Below are 22,569 nucleotides of genomic sequence, written 5' to 3' on the forward strand. Positions count from 1 at the left end.
AGTGTCAACATTTAAGTTGGTGAGTTCATAAGCAGTTTTGAGAAAATGTATGCCATTCCAAAGTCCGCGTTCGTTTTCCAAGAAAATCCCATATTTTCCTATAAAAGTATGAAATGCATATGAATGTTCGTGTTGTGAGTTGTAAATAGTTGCACCAGGAAAATCCCTTATTTTCCTATTAGTTGTTTGTTTTAGATGCAGGAAAAACCCTTATTTTCCTAACGTAACAGGCAGTCTCTAAGACCAAAAACCGCAAGCAACCGACGTGCTTAAATGTTGAGTCATAGTTTTATATAGTAAAACTATAAGAAGATCGCACTTGTTAGATGAAGAATAGTTTTAATAACTACTCGTTCATAAAAGCATAATACTATAATAGTTGTCTATTTGGTGAGTTTTATAACCATACTAAACATAATATGCCTGTGGAGACGGTCTTCAGGCGTCGGATCGTTTACGCCAAACTGTCACCCAAAGGACTGTAGCTAACAGTCAGGGCGCGTGATTATGACTTCCCGTATAGATCTATACACATTTGACACGCTCTCCAAACGGGAGACTCTGGTTATAATTGTCAGGACTTTAAGTTGTACCTTTTCGCAAAAAGGTAGCAGTGAAGATGTCTCACGGATTCTCAACTAAGTCTGTATTAGAATGATAGTTTTGTATGAAATGTTTATCCTCTTTCACAATGTTTGACAAAGCATAAATCATAAGTTCTTTAAATGCATAAAATGGTTTATCAAGGATGACTACCCTAGATACTATGCATTTTGTATAAATATCGTGCATTTTGTATAAATATAGAGCTTTCTGTATAAATATAGTGCATGCAAAATATAACAAGAGTTTTCATGTTTTCACCCGGGGTTAACAGGGTGTTTACTTGTATTCTCCCCCGAAATGTATTAAAAGTACATTATAAAGTATTTGAAGGTGTATAAAAGGGGGTTTGAACTCACATGATGATTGAAGAAAGCGAGACGAAAACCGAGCAGAACTTTGACAAGAGAAAACGGATTTTTCTCGGGATCCTCGGGAATCTCGGGAATCTCGGGAGCGTAAAACTTCCTTCCAAACTTGAATATGAAAACCAGGACTTCGGGATGGATTCGAGGGTTTAAACGCAGAGCTTCGGCACGAGAAAGAGAAGAAATGAGCAAATTTCCTTGGAACCCTCGCATCCCTTTTATAGGGAGGCTGAACCGCCTCGGTACGCTGGGCGTACGAGGTTACGCGGGGCGTACTCGTGCGTCACTGCTTACGCACTCCTCGGACGAAGCATCTGATGGGAGGGCATAGAGGCGTAGGGGCGACGTGGCCGAACCGAGGCCGAGCATCCGAGTACGCTGGGCGTACGAGGGTACGCTGGGCGTAATCCGGATAGGCCCGGTGACTCCTCCTCATTCGGATAATACCAGGAATTTAGACTTAAATTTAATGTTTAATTATTTAATAAACTTCGAAAATTCATATCTCCCTCATACGAACTCCGTTTTCGACATTATCTATATCCACGCGTAGGTGAGACTACACTCTACAACTCTTATTTAGACTCCGTCGGCTAATTTTGAATTTATTTTTTATTATATTATTTTTAACAGGCCGGACCTGGAAAAGTCCGTTTAAATTCCGTAACTCCTTTATCTGATGTCCATTTTTGTCAGACTTTTTACTGTTGTACTCCTATTGTCAGGGTCTTCAACTTTCGTTTAGGTTGTGTCGGCTAAAGACCGCTCGATCTCTATTTCGAGTTTTTAGCTGTCTACTGCTAGGTCAGGAACTTCCAAAAATCATAACTTCCTCATACGAAGTCAGATTTGGGCGTTCTTTTTACGTATGCTCATGGTTTTGGGATATCTATGACTTTCATTTAGATACCTAAGGCTAAAAAGTATTTTATTGAAATTTCTCGTTTTATGCTTAACAGCGCACTACCGGTAGTGTTACGAATCTTAGGTTGGTCATAACTCCTTCGTTATAACTCGGATTTTAGTGTTCTATATATTTTTGAAAACATTATCACGATATCTATCACGTAAGGTACTAAAACGGAGCGTTTTGAACATTTCATTTTCGATGATATTCTTATTACTTCACAAAAAGATTACAAGACTCGACTTTTAGACCATTTAGCAATTTACTTAGCATAGTCACTCAATAGCCATATCACACGCGAAAGAGTCATACAATAATCAATCAAGGATTCTAAAAGAGATAAGGCATTATATATTAGGCAATTCTATCAAACAGTTCCTGAAAATCCCTATCCTAACACTACCATTTTGTTCTAACATTTCAAAGTGAAATCCCAAATAACTATATGGTAATTTGGGGTCAACTTACTGGCTCCGGCTGATCGTACACATCGCATCTTCCTTGATTATTTTGAAAACTATTTGAAAATCATTTTTAAAATTATTTTCCTTAGTTTGAGACTGGATTCACACGAGTGTGCATGCAATTCACTCAAACCAAGGTTCTGATACCAACATGTAACATCCCAAAATTTTCAACCAATTAAAACTTTTCAAAACAATCCATTTACTAATGAAAGTGTTTACAAAACATTGTTTCCAAAACATTATTTGCAAACCAGTGTCTCCCAAGATCAATGACATAAAATCAGTACGCTTTTGCCTTGCTACGATTCTCTGAAGTACCTCAAACCATAAACCAAAACTGTAAGCACAAAGCTTAGTGAGTTCCCTCTAAAGTACCACCACACAAACATATAACATATACCAACAAACAACATGCATAGAGGGCCTTCAGCATGACTGGAATGCCCCAATGGCCTACAGTCTATCTGGTACGCCCACAGAGCCTTCAGTCTGACTCGAATCCCCTCCGCCATACAGTCTATCTGGTATACTCATAGAACCTTCAGCATGACTGGTACGCCTCACCAGGCCTTCAGCCTATCTGGAACATTCTTCGGGCCTTCAGCTTGACTGGTATGCCTCACTGGCCTTCAGTCTATCTGGGACACCATGGGTCTATTGGCCTTCAACACATAGTTGGACCGCCTCAACCTACCCACACACAACATGTAAATATATACATATCCAAAACTGTATGTCCGTAAATCACTTTGATGTATCAATCCGATCCACTTGATGGTGCGGAATCCCAATCAAGTGGATCGGATTGATACATCAAAGTGATTTAGGAACTTACAAGTGGTATCAGAACTTGGATCGTATCAATCAATTTGGCAAGATATCGAAAGTTTTTGGTCTTTTTCTTGAAGGTTTTGGCGTTTTTGATTTGTTTTTGATGAAATATTGGATGTTTGTTCTTCGTGTTCTTCATAAATTTTACTTTTTGATCGAGTTTTGCACTAAAAAGTTGAAAAAACGTGTTTTTGGTTGTAACTTACGAGACCCCCGCGGCTAATCTCGGTCAGGATCTAGGGTTTCCGAGGAGTTTGCGGCAGAAAACGAGTTTGCGGTCAGTGATTGCGGTCAGAGTTTACGGTGGAGCGGCTTCGGACGTTTTCGCTCCAGACTTTTTCGGTTCGGATGATTTCGGTTCGTAGGTTTTCGGTTCCGATTGCGGTCCTCACATTTTCGGTCAGAAGCGAGATTTCGGTGCGAGACTTCTCGGTTAGGATGAGAAGCCTCGCGATTTTGGTCTAAAAATCATTTTTTCAAATTTTCAAGCCACGTTTTCGACCTAAAGTTTTAACTTTCGATTTTTGACTTCCAAGTTTGACTTTTAACTTTCAATTTTGACCTTTGACTTTCAAAGTTGACTTTTGACTCTCAAATTTAATCTTTGACTTTTAACTTTGACTTTCTCGTTTAAATTTCAAGTTTTCACGTTTGACCTTCAGTTTTAACTTTCAATTTTGACTTTTAGATTTGACTTTCAGGTTTGACTTTTCAAGTTAGACTTTTACATTTGACTTTCAAGATTGACTTTTGAGGTTTCAAGTCAAAGGGCATTTTTGGTAAACAATGAGTTCCTCAAACACCAAGGTCAATGAAGCTTCATGTTCTCAGTCTTGTGAAGCTAAAATTAAACTTTATCGTGATCAACATGATTTGCTAAAAAGGGAAATTAAGGAACATAAATATGAAGGATATACACTTAGGAAGGCCTAAAAACCTTTAAAAGAACAACTAGAGGCCAAAACCAAGGACTTCCGAAAACTTCAAGAAGAATATAGCAATAAATGTGAAAATGATAACTATGCTAAAAAGGAAATTGCCAAATTAACTGCCGAACTTGATGCATTAAAAACTAAATATAAAGATGTTGAATTCAATTTTAAGAAATTTGACGTGTCAAGTGAGGTAGTTGCATCCATGATAGAAAAACAATTAAAATTTAAAGATAATCAAAATAAGGGTCTAGGGTGTCTAGGGTATCACCGTCTAGGGTATCACGATTCTAATGATAGTACTTCATGTGCTGGTAAAGTAGTGGAAGATGAGGACAAGGAGAACATAATTAATTCTAGTTCTGTTAATTCTACTGATTTTCAAACCAATGCCTCCTTGAACTCCGAATTTGTTGCTTCTAATTTAGTTACTTCTAATAATCCTGTTGTTGGTAAATACAAGCCACCAAAACAAGCGAAACAGACTGCTTACTGCAAGTGTGCATGTGGGAACAATCAGAAACAAGGCATGGGCATGCCACCAGGGGCATGCAGAAACAACTCCTGCATGAAGAAACAAACATGTTTTCACTATGGAACACCTGGACACATTGCCAGAAATTGTCCAAATCGTGCATATGTTCCCTACTATGCAGAAGTTTGGCAGAATACGCCAAGAGGGAGATCTTTCAAAAGAAACCCCTCGAGGGCACGCTCAAACAATGGTGATACCCTAGACAATTATTTTGATTATCTTTAAATTTTAATTGTTTTTATATCATGGATGCAACTACCTCACTTGACATGTCAAATTTCTTAAAATTGAATTCAGCATCTCTATATTTAGTTTTTAATGCATCAAGTTCGGCAGTTAATTTGGCAATTTCCTTTTTACCATAGTTATAATTTTCACATTTATTGCTATATTCTTCTTGAAGTTTTCGGAAGTCCTTGGTTTTGGCCTCTAGTTGTTATTTAAAGGTTTTTAGGCCTTCCTAAGTGTACATCCTTCATATTTATGGTCCTCAATTTCCCTTTTTAGCAAATCATGTTGATCACGATAAAGTTTAATTTTAGCTTCACAAGACTGAGAACATGAAGCTTCATTGACCTTGGTGTTTGAGGAACTCATTGTTTACCAAAAATGCCCTTTGACTTGAAACCTTAAAAGTCAAACGTGAAAGTCAAACGTAAAAGTCTACCTTGAAAAGTCTACCTTGAAAAGTCAAACTTGAAAGTCAAACGTAAAAGTCTACCTTGAAAAGTCAAACTTGAAAGTCAAACTTGAAAGTCAAATCTAAAAGTCAAAATTAAAAGTCGAATTTGAAGGTCAAACGTGAAAACTTGAAAGTTAAACGAGAAAGTCAAAGTTAAAAGTCAAAGATTAAACTTGAGAGTCAAAAGTTAACTTTGAAAGTCAAAGATCAAAATTGAAAGTTAAAAGTCAAACTTGGAAGTCAAAAGTCGAACGTTAAAACTTTAGGTCGAAAACATGGCTTGAAAAATTGAAAAAATGATTTTTAGACCGAAATCGCGAGGCTTCTCTTCCTAATCGAGAAGTCCCGCACCGAAATCTCGCTTCTAACCGAAAATGTGAGGACCGCAATCGGAATCGAAAACCTGCGAACCGAAATCGTCCGAATCGAAAACGTCCGAAGCAAAAACGTCCGAGGCCGCTCCACCGCTAACTCGTTTTCTGCCGCAAACTCCTCGGAAACCCTACATCCTGACTGAGATTAGTCGTCGGGGTCTCGCAATTTACGACTAAAAACACCTTTTTTTTTTCAATTTTTTAGTGCAAAACTCGATCAAAAAGTCAAATTTATGAAGAACACGAAGAATAAAAATCCAATATTTCTTCAAAAACAAATCAAAAACGCTAAAACCATCAAGAATAAGTCCCAAAACGTTGAATATCTTTCCAAATTTTTTGATACGATCCAAGCTCTGATACCACTTGTAAGTCCCTAAATCACTTTGATGTATCAATCCGATCCACTTGATGGTGCCGAATCCCAATCAAGTGGATGATGCAAGATAGAATAGAGAAGAAGATGAAGAAGAACAAGATGAATCTTCAACGCACACAATGATATTCAATGATGATCCGGTACACAAGATTCACACACACTCACACGTTCTCTCCTTTCTCTCTCTAGAACACGTTGATATGACAATGGCATCCCCTTTCACATTTTCTCCTCCTTAGACACCACCTAATATCACAATATTTATACATATGGACCAACCCAAGCCCAAAACCCAAAGGCCAAACCGAAATCACATGTGATTTCTGTCCAAACTACAACTAAGCCCAAGATTGTTTTTGGCCCTAGACCGAAAACTACAAATGCCTAGAAAAGCAAAGTATAAACCATAAATTTAGACCCAACAAAAACACATATAAGCCCAATTATTCATAACAACATATCGATATAAACATTACCGGGTTTGTTGAATGACGACACAAATAGTACAATATCAACCCACCCATACCACGACAACATATACACAACTAAACATATAACTAGTCAACAGACAATCAGATAGATCTTACAGATCACTAAGCATAGCATCATCATATCTACCAGGATACAGATCTAACATATCACTACAGTACTCAATCATACGATAACCGGTATAATAATCCAAACGGCCAACCTTGGTGCCTTCTACCCATAATCAATCCGCTAATACTCAGATGACTGCTCGCGCTGCCGAACCGGATAAACTTGCGCCAACTATCAATAAATACAATCTTAATCAATAATTAACCTGATAACCCAAAAAGCAAGGCCCACTCTATAAACTAACTTCCTAAAGGGTAAAAGACATTTTTACCCTTTCCTTACTTGATCCATAACCAAAGCCCAGCCCAACATGCATAGAAAGCCTAAAACCCAAAATGGCAATCCAAAGCCCAATACAAAAGCAACAAAAGCCGAAAATGGCACAACTTCCTAATTGGGCCTAAAATTCTCAAGGGACCAATACCAAGAAAGTCCTTCAGTCTAACCATGGCCCAAAAACAGAAGCCCATTGTCCCAACAAGGCCCAAACTCAAAAGGCCCAAAAATGCTGAACTGGGGAGTAGGCCTAGCGTACTAAAGATGTACGCTCCGCGTACACGGCTTCGAAGCACAGAGTACAAGTCCTTTAAGCACAAATTCAGCATTACGCTGAGCGTACACTTACGTACGCCCATTGTACTCCTCAGACCCCCTTTTCACTCCAATAAGCCCTTAATTTGTTAAGACAAAGTGCCAAACTCTCATATTTGATTCTATAATACTACTTATCACGTAAATTTGGCAAATTTACATGCTTGCATGAAAAAAAGGGACGGAAAAGCTCAATAAGGACTTAACAACGGTCTTAATGCTTGCATGGACCAAAATACACTATAAAGCTTGCATTTTTATGAACCTAAGGACTGAATGGAGCTAAGATCTAGCACCCATTGCTTCTGGAATAAATGAAAAACCCATCTTTAACACAAAGACTCCAAAATCCACAAAATACTCCATAAACTAGATCTATCACATTAGGTCACCAAGGTAGAATCTTTATACCTTCATGATGTAGATCAAGGTGCAACAAGCGTGGATCAAAAAGCCTCACGCAAACCCACACTTCTCCAAGAATCTTCTCATTCTTCAATGAACACCGAAAGCATGAAACAACACTCAAAAACATAAAAACCACTCAAATGGGAGCTAGGTTTTAGAGGGATGAAGGCTGAATATATTAGGGTAAGGTGATGAGATAAGGAGATTAAATAGGGTTCATGACCCTAAAATAGGGTTTGGAACTGACTGGGGTACGCCCAACGTATTTCCTGTACGCTATGCGTACTCCAAAGGATAATCACGACCAATTGGCGTAGTACGCCCAACATACTCAATATGTACGCCCCGCATACTGACCCTCCTACTAGTACGCCATGCGTACACTTGTGTACGCCCCGCGTACCTGGTGAAACCGTAATTTCACCAATCTTCCGAAGGCCATAACTTCTTCCCGAAGGCCATAACTTCTTCGTTACAAGTCTGTTTCCGACGATCCTTATATCCATAAAAAGCTAACAAGAAGCTCTACACTTCTATCAACTCATACCGGCATTAAGACCGTCCGAACAAAAATCCAATTTCCATAAAAGCCTGGACTGACACTTTACTGAAATACCCTAGGCTCCAAAACACAAACCAAACACCTGGATTACCTCAATTACATTACTCACACCCAAATAGGTCTAGATCTCACCTTTTTAAAGGCCCCAAGCCTTATGATGATCGATCTTTGGGCCACAGCCTCGAATTAGGAATCGATTCGGAATAGGGCGTTACATCTACGGTGTACGATCCATATCATTGAGCATATCAATGACTTGCTCAGTAGTCGGAATAATAGGGATTTGAAAAATTGGTAGATTAAGCAATTGTGCAAACTGGTGTTAAGTCAAAATTCGATTCCCCTTTCCAATCACTTAAAATTTAATTGTGTCCTTCTCCTGATTATAGAAAGATGAAGAACAAGCAGCAGCCAACCACTTCATTGGAACCTATTTGACAGTAGTTTGAGCATAATTCAACACCGAATCGAATGAGCTCCTAACCATAACATGTAAGCCTTTGGGATACTTTGTCACATTCGTGATCATCATGAAATTGTTAGATTGAATCTTCAATTGAGGAATGGAAGATTCTTTATCGTTAGTAGAAAGCTTATCAACAACAACCATTTGAAAATTAGGGTTGACTACAAAGAGAAATTTGGAAGTAAATAGAATTGACTGAACCGACGAAAATTTGAAGAGTGTATAACAAATGAACCACCAAATATGTAAAAATGCAGAGAAAATATGTGTTTTAGAAATTTAAGTCATTGGCCCTTTGGATGAGAACACATGGATTTAAACGTTAAAAAAATCACCACCGGATATGCGCCACATGTAAATGTAGTTCACGGTAATGATCACGTTTCTCTTGAGAAGAGTAACCGTCTTATCAACTCCCTTGAACATGATTCGTTCTCCCAATTATCAAGCTTTGAACTTTGAGAAACAGTAATATCTCCTTTCAAACCTAAACCAAAATTTGTAAAACCACAAGGATTATAGTGCAAGAGTTTGCTAAATAAAAATATAAAACCAAAAAAAATGTGTGGAATTTGTTATATCAAAATAAATTTTGATGTAAAAACAATGTGATCTCGGGCAAAGATTATCTTCCTTCAGTATCAAGAGAGAAATTGAAGTGATAATCTAGTTTCCCGTTGAAATAGATTCATTAATTTGTTAAGAAGTAATGAAGGGCCTCTTTTTTTTGGTATTAAAGGTTGGCTTGTTTTCAAACATATATGCAACTTAACATAAGGGCATTGATATGAATAAAAATCTTTGAGTGATCAACATAATCAACTTCAAGTAATCATTGATAAGATTTGATTGACAAAAGATCGAAATGCACCCTTGGAAAATTGATGTGACCAGGCAAAAAATCTTATTATGCCATTTTGAGTAAGAGACGGGTGGCTCATAGTCTGCGTTGATAGATGCCCTATGGGAAGAATTATTTTGGGTAGAAAAATATTTCTTAAGAGCACCACAACTACATGACTTGATGAGTGTTGTAGATAAACATTCAACAAAATGTTTCTAGGGACACCTAACTAATCAATGGCATAGAGAAACCAAATAGTTTCCCGTAAATTCAAAGTTGCATTCTAGATTATTGAATATCCACCGTCAATTCATGGTTTTAATTACTTCAGATCATAAACACAAAATTTTCTATAATCATAAACCAAAATTGGTTTTACGTAAGCTATAAAGGGTTATAGTGAAATTGTGATAAGGAAGAAAGAATATATGTAATGAACTAGCATCGTGAAACGTGAGAACTTTCTCCATTAGTTCGTTGGTTTCATGCTAAAATACAAAAGTATTCATCGTCAACGCCTTAGAAACAAATAAAGAAAATATTTTTTATTTTTCAAACTTTTTCTTAAAACAAGAAAATATTTTTTTGATTTTTCAGGCTTTTTAAAAATGAAACAACACATTTTGTTTTTTCTGAATATTTTAAGGAAACTTGAAAATATTTTAGGCTTTTTCTATTTTTCAAGAGTGAAGAAAATAGAAATTTTTAAAGAAAAGTTTGTTATCGAAAATTTGATATGAAAGAAGACCATCGAGATTTGAACAATCATCGAGTCGATGATGTAACGAAACAATCATCGAGTCGATCATACTGCTTATTCTGAGAATAGTAGCAACGGAGGTTATTGAATGCTTCCATAATGAACAGTAACCACAAAGATTAGTGAAGGCTTCGATAATGAATGGTAAAATCGAAGATCACATAAAAAGAATGATATTTAGAGAAAACATAACTCAACTTAGGAATATAGCAAGCTTCCGTCATACCCAAACCATTCAAAATCCTTAGAAATGATTTTTTATCAAGAGATTTTGTGAATATATCTGTAAGTTGATCTTTTGTTTGAACAAAATGAACTTCAGTGTTGCCTTCTTCAACATGATCTTTGATAAAGTGATAGTGAAGAGAAATGTGCTTTGTTTTAGAATGTTGACCTGGATTATGACATATATGAATTGCGCTTTGAGAGTCACATAACAACAAAATATTCTTCATACTAATAGCATAGTCACATAGTTGTCTTTGAAACCGTATGACTTGTGAAATACATGCAGCACTATCAACATACTCAACTTTGTTGTGGAAATCAAAACACTAGTTTGTTTCTTCGAATGCCAACTCACAAGCTTTCCATTAAGAAATTAGCAACTAGCAGTTGTGATTTTTCTATTTAATTGGAAACCACCCAAATCAGCATTTGGATATGCTTGAATGAAAAATCATGTGTTTGCATGATACCAAAGACCAAGTGTTGGAGTTTGATGAAGATATCGAAAGATATTCTTTATAGTTGTGAGATGTAGTTACCTTGGATTAGCTTGATACCTAGCGCAATTACACATAGAAGACATGATGTCAGACCGACTAGTTGTTAGATATAACAATGAACCGATCATGCTTCAATAATTTTTAATATCAACATCTGGTTTATCCAATGAAGGACTTAACCGAGTGCCAAAATCCATTGGAACTTTTGCATCTGATCAATTCTCTATTCTAAAAAGTAAAAGTAAATTATTCGTGTTAGATTCCTGATTAATAAAATTCCATTCTTTTCTTTGTCGAATATTCAAACCCAAAAAGAAATTTATCTTCCCCATCATACTCATTTCAAACTTGATTCGAATCAAGTTTTCAAAATCCTTCAATAAAGAAGGTTCAGTAGAACAAAAAATAATATCCTCTATGTAAATTTGAAGAAACATTAAATGATCCTCCACCTTCTTATGAAAAACTCTACGATCAACAGATCATTGTTAAGATTTTGAGATTTTCAAGAAATTACTTAAAGTTGCATACAATGCCCATGATGCTTGTTTTAATCCATAAACAACTTTATCAAGAACATAAAAATTATTAGGAAACTTATCATTTAAAAATCCGGAAGGTTGTTCCATGTAAACAGTTTCTTCGAGAACACCATTGAGAAAGCACACTTCACATCCATTTGATAAACATCAATGCTCTTATGAGCTGCATGAGCAAGAAAAATTGAAACAACTTCCAGTTGTGCAATAGGAGCGAAGGTTGCATCATAGTCAGTACCTTCTTGCTGACTATATCCCTTAACCACATGTCTTGTTTTATTGTGAACAACGTTCCCTTAGTTATGAACTTTATTTTTTGAAAACAAATTTTAATCTAACCACATAAACATTTTTAGTGTAGGAATTAGCCTCCACCACTTTGTTTATATCAAATTCATCCTGCTTAGCTTGCATAGCAATAACATGATACATGCAAAAATCATGATTAATATTTAAAATTTCACTTCTTTCTCTCAACTGCGCTCATGTTAACACTCTGTAATTAAGATTACTAAGAATTTGTTCTTTGGGATGATCCCGTGTCCATTTTTCCAATAGAGGAAAGGAAGGATCAAAATCTAATTTTGCATCCTCAAAAATTTCTTCTTGATCAGAAAATTCTTCTAAAATAGAAAGAGAATCATTAATATCAACATCATGATTTTCATTAATGAATGTATTGATCTCTCTCTCTCTCTCTCTCTCTCTCACTCTCTCTCGTTCTGAGCTTGATTTTGCTCCTCCTCAATATGAGCATGTAATTTTTTTTCCTTCGTCATGGAAACTTGTTGTGTTCTGATCCCCCTCGATGTGAGCATTTGATGCAAGTTGCTCCCCCTCAACACAAGCATTCAATATTTTCTACTCCCCCTCAATATGAGCATTGTTTGTCAAAGATTCAACCTCATCTTCAAACAAATTTATAGTTATAAATCATCCATATGTCTCGAAGCTTCAAGAACTGGATATCTTCAGTATTGAATTCTACATCAATTTACCTATCAGGAGTACCAAAAATAAAATCAAAATCTATATCAAAAGTAAGTATCAGATCATAATCATTTTGATTTTCAGGAAAGACTGAATTCTGAGGAAACAAATGATCGAATTTTTTAATATAATAATAATCAAAGGTCAATTTGAATGTTTCTTCAATTCGTCTTGTTCTATTGTTTATTACTACATATGCCACTGAGTTTTGTAAATATCCATGAAAAATTCCTTTATCTGCTTTTGATTGAAACTTCGACAAATTATCTTTCAAATTCATGATGAAACATCTACAACTAAAAAATGGAAAATTTATCATTAGGTTTCCCCTTTATTGATGATTTCATATGGAGTGATATTAAATCTTTGATGAATGAAAGATTGATTCTGAGTAAAACATGCAGTTAAAATTGCTTCATCCCAATAACAATGAGAAATATTAGCAAATGTAAGCATTGTTCTTGCCGCTTCACATAATAATCAATTTCATCTTTCAACCACTACATTCTGTTGAGGTGTGTATGGTGTAGAAACATTATGTGAAATTCCATGATCCAACAAATATGAATCAAGAACATGATTCCTAAATTTATTCCATTAACACTCCTAATTCTACGAATTTTATTCTTTAGACTAACTTTAATGGTCTTGATGAAATTAATCATTACTAATGTCGTTTCAGATTATTGTCTGAGAAAATGAACCTAAGTAAAACGTGAGAAATCATCTACAATAACAAAATTTTAATTATTCCCAACAATTGATTAAATTGTTAAAGGTCCACATAAATCAAAATAAAGAACCTCTAGTGGTTCAACAATCTTCGAGTCGATAGTTAGTGGATGTGTTTTTCGATGTTGGTTTACTTGTTCACAAGCTGTATATAGAGAATCCTTAACAAATTTAAGAACTGGTAAACTTCAAACTAAATCATGTAAAACAATCTTATTAAGATTTTTTAAATTCAAGTGTGAAAACCTTAGATATGAAACCCAACTAAGATCTGACAAAGCCTTCGATAGCAAACAAACTAAAGATAACACAACAATAGGTTTCATATATAAGGTAAACATGTCACCTTTTCTCTTCAAATTTAACAATACTTCTTTAGAGATCCTTTTGGATATAATGCTTCCTTCTTTATTAAGCATCACTTGATTTCCAGTACGTATAACCAATTGAGAAAAACGAATGAGATTGTGTTTTAAACCTTCAACATAAGCAACATGATTCATTGTAAAATTTCCATTTTTGATTTTGCCATATCCTTTGATTGTGCACTTATTATTATTCCCAAACTTCGCAACTCCAACATTTTCAATATTTCTAAAAGATCATAAACATTCCTTACTTGTAGTCATTTGACGCGAGCAACCACTATCAATATACCAATGGTCATCATATTCCTCGTCACATAGTACCTGCAATCAATCAGAGAGATTTAGGTAGCCAAGGCTTTTTGTGTCCTTTAATATGAGCGTGAAATTTGGTGCGAAATGTGTATTATGCAATCTAGTTTCAAACTTTAGTTTTAGTTCAATCAACCAAATCAAATTCAATTCTTCGAGACGAACAAACATTTTCATTTGATACCAATGAATGAACCTTTAACTTTTCATCTTCAATCTTATGCAAAAAAATCAAAGAATTAACACATGTGTTTTTGATGATGGAATACACTTTTGTGTCTCTATTAAAGTTTCCCGTGATGAAATACTTCCCTGTGTTCACTCACACAAATAACTTTCATAAGCATCTTTTATTTTTTCCTCTAAAAAAATCTTAATTGATATTTATTTCCCTTGTTATCCAACCAATGATTGAAATTATCAATATTATTTTTATGTTTAGAAATGGTTACCTTCGACTTTTGACATGGATCTAGAAATATCAGATCTAGTTCAAAACTTGATTTCTTTGGATGATAATTCATATTTTCAACATTTGATTATGAATTATCTAAGTTGATTTTTGAAAACATTGAAAATTCTTCTTATTCATCCATGGTTTTTGAAAGTGGTTTTCCTTGTGAAAATTCTATTTATTCTTCCATGACTTTTCAAAATAATTTCCATTGTTGATATTTGTGTTAGATTTAACGTGATATGTTTGTTTAGATTGATTTTGTTTGTCAAGGTTATGCCTATTCTTCCAGTCCGAATGATATCGAAAATCTCGATTTCATTGAGCATTTTTCAAAACTGATTTTTTATCTTTTGGTTACTCATTTTTAACTTTTGACCTTTCTAGTGTAGACTCAATTGGTTTTGATATCTCTTTAACAGGAGGTTTAGTTCCTTTAACAATTCAAACACCCATCTACTCTTTCTTGTTAAGTTTATAACTTGAATTAGGAATTTTCTTTCTATGAAAAGTCTTTAAGTTCTGATTAAGATAATTTTCTATGACATTTTCATTTGAGAAAAATCCTTCATAAGTTACCTGCAAATTATCCTCTTTTTCCAAATTCATTATGTTTGAATCAACATTTTCTCCATTTCCATTAGTAACAAAAATTTGATTTGGTAAACCCATAACTTTTGGAAACAAAACAGCATTTTGTAAGATAATGCTTTCCATTTTATTTCAAAAGCTTTTTGTATTCATGTGAATCTTTGAAAACTTGATCTTCGACAACACGAGGAATTTTATCGTTATCAAAATCTTTACCAAAATCACTTTCATGTCCAGTTATGTATTTTATGTTAATTGAATCATTCGTAACATTTTTGCAAGTTGAAGAAGAAAATATATCAGTTCCTTTTGATATCAAATTTTCATGTTTGACATTTTGAGTCAATGAATCAATTTTTATCACTGAAAAATCTAAAAAATCAACACTCAATTCTTCTTCGATTTCACTAATATTATCATAGTCATCTTCAATATCATGAAAATATACTTGATAATTTAGTGTCAAAGATTTAGTTTTATTCAAAATTTTCATTTGTTTCTTAGGAGTGAGTGTTTCATTTACAATTTGAACTAAATTATTCTTATCTAGAAAGTCATTAACATTAACTACCCCATAAGCAAATGACTAATTTGGGACCTGATCATGTAAAGACACTCTACTCTCACATTCATAATAAATTTCTTCAACAAGTTCCTTGTAAGGTCACACCTTATGATCTGGTAAGTCAATCACTCTGCACGCTAACTGTCAGCGTCAACGTTTACATCACCATCAACGTCAGCATATCAAGCCTATCAGCGTCAGCGTATAGTTAGTTATTCTATGTAATCTTTTGTATATTAGGTAATTATACAGATATGTATAGAATAGATAACAGATCTAATATCCTTGTGATAAGGATCGATTCTTAGTATAGATAAGATAAAATCCATTTAATCAAGGGATATACTTGTATAGATTAGTATATATTCACCATTAGGATGAAACCCTAAAATACCATGGTTTCCTGTCGTAATCGTCTTTGTGACAACCCATTTTCTTGGTGAAAACAACTCATTTCGTGGTGAAAGACAATTTGGTGAATCCTCAGTGTTATTTACTTTTCTATTCTTTAATTGATTATTAATTTTGTTCTTGTTTGCTATACATGAATTGTATTCCATTGACACAAACCTTCAATTGGTATCAGAGCAGGTTTTTGATACACTCAAGTTAGTATGCCGACCTCTTACAATCCAAAATCGACTGCTTGCAACAAGATCTCTATTTTTGATAAACTCAACTTCTCTGTGTTGGGTATTAGATGTTGCGTCATTTGGCCTTTTACTTGGTCTTTTGTATTATCGAGTTGGGCCTGTCCACTCGTTATTAATTCTAGAGTTAGAGTATTTAAGATGCATGTATGTATCGTATTTTAGTTAACTCTTATCCTTTACGCTGTAACCCTAATCACGCCTTTACTGTAGAAATTCCTTATCGAGTTCTTCTGAGGTGTGGCATTTAATCATTCGACATTCTTGAATATTTATTGTGTTCTTCAGTTTACCTGTTCTTGAATCTAATCGATCATTAAGGATTTTAATCCTAACAATTGGTATCAGAGCAGGAGACTGTGTAATCTGTACGCATCTCTTCTGTTTACAGAGTTTTAGGGTTTCCGTTAATATAGGATCTAGTTCAGTCGTCTTCATTGTCACATTGACGGCTTGAAGTGATCTTGATATTACCCTACAAACAATCTAAGTTTACAAGTCTGATTCTTTACAGGTATTAAAGAAAACTTCATCATGCAACAAGACGATTCCAACATCAACTCCATTAATATCTCAAGAAGTATTGGATCAATAATAAGGATCCCGATTCTCTTCGCTCATGAATATGAAGTTTGGGCGCTCCACTTTGAAGATTATGTTCTCGGTTCAGACGATAATGGTTATTTGATATGGGAAGCTATTACTCTAGGTCCGTTTGTCCACACACAGACGAAAAGAACCATCAAAACTCAGAAGGAATACAACCAGCTGCTTCTTGATGTGAAGGAGGTTCCCCAAGACTAGAAAGATAAACTGATCAGCAACGTTAAAGCTATGAGGATCAGTAGATTCTCTTTGCAAGCTGACACTTTTCATCTTGTCAGTTCATGTGATACTGTGAAAGCCATCTGGGATAGCCTCAAAGAACTTTACTCCACTGATGTAGATCTTGAGCACTCTACTCAAACACTCCTTCTTTCGGAGTTTGGTGCTTTTGCGCAGAAGCCAAAAGAAATTCTCAGCCATACATTCAATCGCTACAATCATCATCTTAGCAAGATGATGAAGCATGGTATTGGACGCGAGTTGATCGAACAAAAGGTTAATTTCATGAATGGGCTTAGATCTGAGTGGATAGTAGTGGTTTCTACCGTCAAAGCACCCGAACCATTCAAAAATTACACTTTATCCAAGATTGTTGGAATTCTTAAGACACATGAAAGTGAAGTGTCGAAAGAAGAGAAAGTTGTTTCTAGTATGGGTTCTCTATCTCTTGTCACGAAGAGCAAGACTGTTGCAGAGGAAGAGCCTGAGTCCGATCACTCTAAATGTGATCTCACAAGTGAAGAGTATGTGGTCTCAAATCCCAATCGGTTCGCAAGAAAGAAATTTCCATCAAACAAGAACCGAAACTGGCAGGGAAACTACAACTCTGAAATGGTGAAAGAGGAGAACAAAAGCGCTTCTCAAAAGGAGGAAGAAAAGAAGGAGAAAAATCTCATAGGAGACTCTGGCTATGACTGCAACTATTGTCATGGCAAAAATATCTGGCCAAGGATTGCATGCTAAGAAGGCTAAATGAGAAAAGAGAAGAGGAAGACGATGAGTCCTACCACTTGCGAAAGCTGGAGGAGATCAAGAAGAAAAAGGTTAATGATAACTCTATGCTTGCATTGATTGTGCAGGAAAATATGGCTGAGAATGATTTTGGAGGAGTTGAAGTCTGGTCAACTAACTCGGAAGACGAAGAGGTTCACAAGCCCACACATGGTAGGGCGTTCATTACGAAATAGGAGAGTTCACAGTTTGCAGGAAGACGCTTGATGGTGACGAGTGAAGTGTCACAGACGCAGGAGAAAGCAACCGAGAGTGAGAGGAGGGATGATAGCTGTTTCACTGCAAGGCCAATTCCTGAAGAAATCAACGAATGTGAACAGCTGATCAACAAGGTAAACCTAATTCTCGAATCACTCAACATACCTGTGTTTGGATACGAAACTAAATTAAATGATCTAAAATTCACCTTTTCAAACATTAGCGATAGTTTAAAAAGAACTCGTTTGACAAACTCTAACCTAACTGATCAAATGAGTAGGATTTCGTCGAAAAGCGATGAGATGTGAATGTGGATTGAGAAAATTGAGTCGGATCTGTCTAAGTCTAGGGATCAGTTAATTTACTTGCAACGAGACAATTTTATGCTTTTAAAACAACGTAACATTTTTGTTTGATTGCTAAAAGGCTTTACTTTAACATTACTCAGTTGCACCTTGATTGTGAGATTGGTAAGAAAATTCACAAGATGATCTTACCATTCCTCGAATTAAAGGAAGACGAAATAGACACCGACTACTATAAATGTGAATCCATTGGATCGTCTGATGAGACTTCTGATGCTTACAGAGTGGGACTTGAATGAATTGAATCATACATTAAGTCGAAAGACCACAAATATATGTTAAAACAACTTTTGGATGAAAACGATAAAAAGAAAATCAAATCTGATACTACACAGAAATTCGATTAATTGAGTACCAAATTGAGTTCAGAAAATAAGATAAATGTCGATAGCACATCTGAATTCGATGAGGACAGTGATATGAGTGAAATCTTTGTAGAGGATGAGGTAGATTGCTCAGAGTTTGTTAAAAACGAACATGAAACTCCGAATCCTTTGATTTTTGAAAATTCAGTTGAGTTCGCACGAATCTCTCAAAACAAACCTGAACTATTAAAAGCCAAAGCAACAGTTTTTCGCAAGGTGAAAACAGTCCCTAATCAAGTGTTTGCTACTAAATGACTTGAAAAAAAATCAAACTATTGAACTAACGTCCATTGTCAACGAAGACAACAAAGATGATTGTGATGAGATCCTCTGGTCCTCTCCTATCGACAATGCAGAAGAAACGAAGGGTCTGTCTGAACGAACCTCATGGAGAGTAAAAGGAAGATATGTGGCTGAACCGCTAAACAATCGTTCAGGTTATGAGAAAAGAAGTTCAAGTGGAACAAAGGAAAGTCCAAATGAACCTCCGTCAGTGAAGGACGAATAAGCTGCAAGAAAAACAAAACCCAAGGCGAATGTTCATAAGTCCACTGAGTAACTTGCAGAGAAAAAACGTCAAAGAAATCGGAGATACCAGAGAAATCTCACTGAAAGGAAGCAATTTTGGCAATCCCAAAATTCCAACTATGTTCGCAAAGAAAAATCTTCCAATCAGAATGCGAAAGCTCATTCTCATTCGAAGCCTAGTCAATGTTCGCACTGTCTTTCCTGCAATCCACATAAATCAACTAGGAACTTTGCACCAAAACCCTCTTTTTCAAAGAAGCCCAATGAAAAACCAAAATCTCATCCTTCTCAACCCACGAAGGCTTCACCCAAAGATGTCAAGGGAAAGGGAAAGTTAGTCTCGGATGTTGACGCTCACACGAGGAAATCGACTTCTAACCCAAAGAGAATTGAGAAAGAATTCATCAAGAATCACACTAAAAACAAACGAAAACAATCTGATTCAAAAGAGACTAAAATAAAAGAAAATAAAGTAAAAGTATTCACCATAAGTAAGAAAGATGAAACCACTTTAATCAAACGAACTTATATGGTTGATCTTGCAATTACTTTTCCTCGTTTTGTAAAAGGCTGACAAGGACCCAAGCAACTTTCGGTTCCTAAATCTGCTTAATCTTGCAAGTTATTCGTGACGAATAGTTTGACACCGAATGGTACATTGACAGTGGCTGTAGGGACAGGTTTGAAAGTATCTTTTGATGATGAAGGATCTGAAATAATTGTAAAGAAAATGAGAGCAGTTCTCTTAAAGTCGGAGCCAAAAGGAGAAATGTATCCTTTGAATCTGAAATCGATACGAGGGAAGCCAGCCATATGCCTGCTTACGAAATCTCGCTCTAATGACAGTTGGCTATGGCATAGAAGACTTTTGCACCTCAACTTCAAAAATATCAACAAGCTTGTTCTTGGTGATCAGTTCCTCTCTTGAAGTTTGATAAGCATCATTTGTGTGAAGCCTATGAAATGGGGAAGCAAAGCAGAAAAATTCATCCAACTCTAGTAAACACGAAAATCATCAAACCTTTGGAACTTCTACACATCGATCTTTGTGGACCTTCTGCAATCGAAAGTGTCGGTGGTAGTAAGTATATTCTTATTATTGTTGATGATTTTTCTCTTTTCACTTGGGTGTTCTTTCTTAAACAGAAATCTGAAGCTACTCCGAAACTCAAGAATTTTATAAATCAAATAGAGATTCAACTGCGAAAGCTGGTTTGCAATGTTCGCAGCGACAATGGGCTAGAATTCAAAAACCAAGCATTTGAAGAATTTCTTGTTGAGAAGGGAGTCTCACATAAATTCTCTGCTCCATACACTCCACAATAGAACGGTGTAGTTGAAAGACGAAACCGCTCTTTGTGCGAAGCTGCACGAACCATGCTCACGTTCGCATGTCTGCCTCTATACTTCTGGTCGGATGCAATTGCGACTGCTTGTTTCACTCAAAACAGATCCATTCTGAATAAGCAATTCTCCGTTACTCCTTATGAAATCTTAAACAATCGCAAACCTAATGTTATGTTTTTCCATGTATTTGGTTCCAAGTGTTTCATTTTCAATTCTAAGGAACAGCGAAACAAATTCGATGTGAAAGCTGACGATGGAATATTTTATGAATATTCGCTGACCTCCAAGGCATATTGTGACAACCCGAACCTTTTTCCGTTAACCGTTAGCCGATTTCCGTTAATAATATTTGAATTTTATTGAGTTCCGTAAAATTCCTTTCGTTTGGAAAATCATTTAGTTATATAATTAAATTTTATATGAGAGTCGGAACCAAAATCATGTGAAAAACCCGAGTTTCCTTTGAAGAATCAATAGTTTTCGGCCTAAGAGGTGTTCACGTCCATAAACCCATTTACGGCCGTAAACCCGTTTACGGCTAGTGTGTGACAACCCGAAATTTCCATTTGTATAAACTCTACTGTCAAGCACTTCAAATAGGAGTCAAATACTTTTCTGCTAAATTTTAGCAGGTTTAAAGTCCGTTTGAGTGTTTTAAAGCTTAGTGCTTCAGGAGATAACTGGAGAGAGGATACCCTAGGGTTTATTGTGCATCAATAAAGTCTCAAAACTCCAAGAGTTTGGAGTTTACGGCCCAAACATGGTGTTTACGGCCGTAAACCCCAAGGAGTATAAATATGACACTTAGTCATTTTTATCACTTTTTTTCACCATTTCAAGCCTAGAAAACCCATTTCTCTGTGAAGTATCATCCGACTATTCTTCAAATCCTCCAAAAATGTAAGTGTTTCTTCCTTTGATTTGTTGATACAACACTTTATCTAGTGTTTATACACGATTTCATCCATGGAAATCTGCTCTTTTCTTAGATCTTCAAGTGTTATTCGAAACACCAAGAACACACACTAGTGTTCTTGGCCCTTAAACACTCTTACAAGGTTCCTATAAGTAAGTACACTCCTCCTAACTAGTTATTTACCTATTATACTTGTTAAACCATTGAAAAACCTCAAAAACCCTCAAGAACACATGTGTTTATTGTCAAGGGATATCCTTGAACCGTAAACACCATCTAGTGGTGTTTAAGTGCCACTAACACCTTCTAGGGCTTGGATATTGGACTAGAACCTTGCATGCATGAGCTAGAAACCCCAAATCACGAAATGGTAGGAGTGACCATGAGTTTACGGCCGTAAACTCATGGGTTTACGACCGTAAACACATGGGTTTACGACCGTAAACTCCCAAGGGTGGTCCAAGGACCGTAAACTCCAAAGGTGAGCCATTTTGAGCCCTAGTCCCTTCCTAAGCCTTTGATACAAACCTAGAACACTTCCTTGAGGAGTATAAGATATTAAAACACACAAAAAGCACAAATTACCATGAGTTTACGGCCGTAAACTCATGGGGGAAATGACCATGGGCCGTAAACTCATGTGTTGTTACCATTTGGGAAGTAAACTCCAATGTGAGGCCATACTCTCTTTAGATCCAACCCTTTAGTACTCCTAGCACTTGAAACAAAGTGTTTCCATGTATTAGGGTGTCTTTACTTGATTAATTAGTTGTTAAATGACTAATTAGATACATTTATGTATCACTACATGTTAAATAGGATCCGCGTGTGTGTTCAAGTCCTCACTTGACACTTAGCATCCTACCCGACACTTCCATCCAAACCACTCACTACAGGTGAGTTCATACCCCTTAATTAACCTTTTAAATGTTTTTAAATGCTTTTATTGGGGGGGATACAAGTTGAATCATGATAGTTATCATATCAATCACATGTGA

The sequence above is a fragment of the Lactuca virosa genome, chromosome 2, assembly GCF_052849685.1.
Source record: "Lactuca virosa cultivar CGN04683 chromosome 2, Lactuca_virosa_CGN04683_v6, whole genome shotgun sequence".
Taxonomy (NCBI): Eukaryota; Viridiplantae; Streptophyta; class Magnoliopsida; order Asterales; family Asteraceae; genus Lactuca; species Lactuca virosa.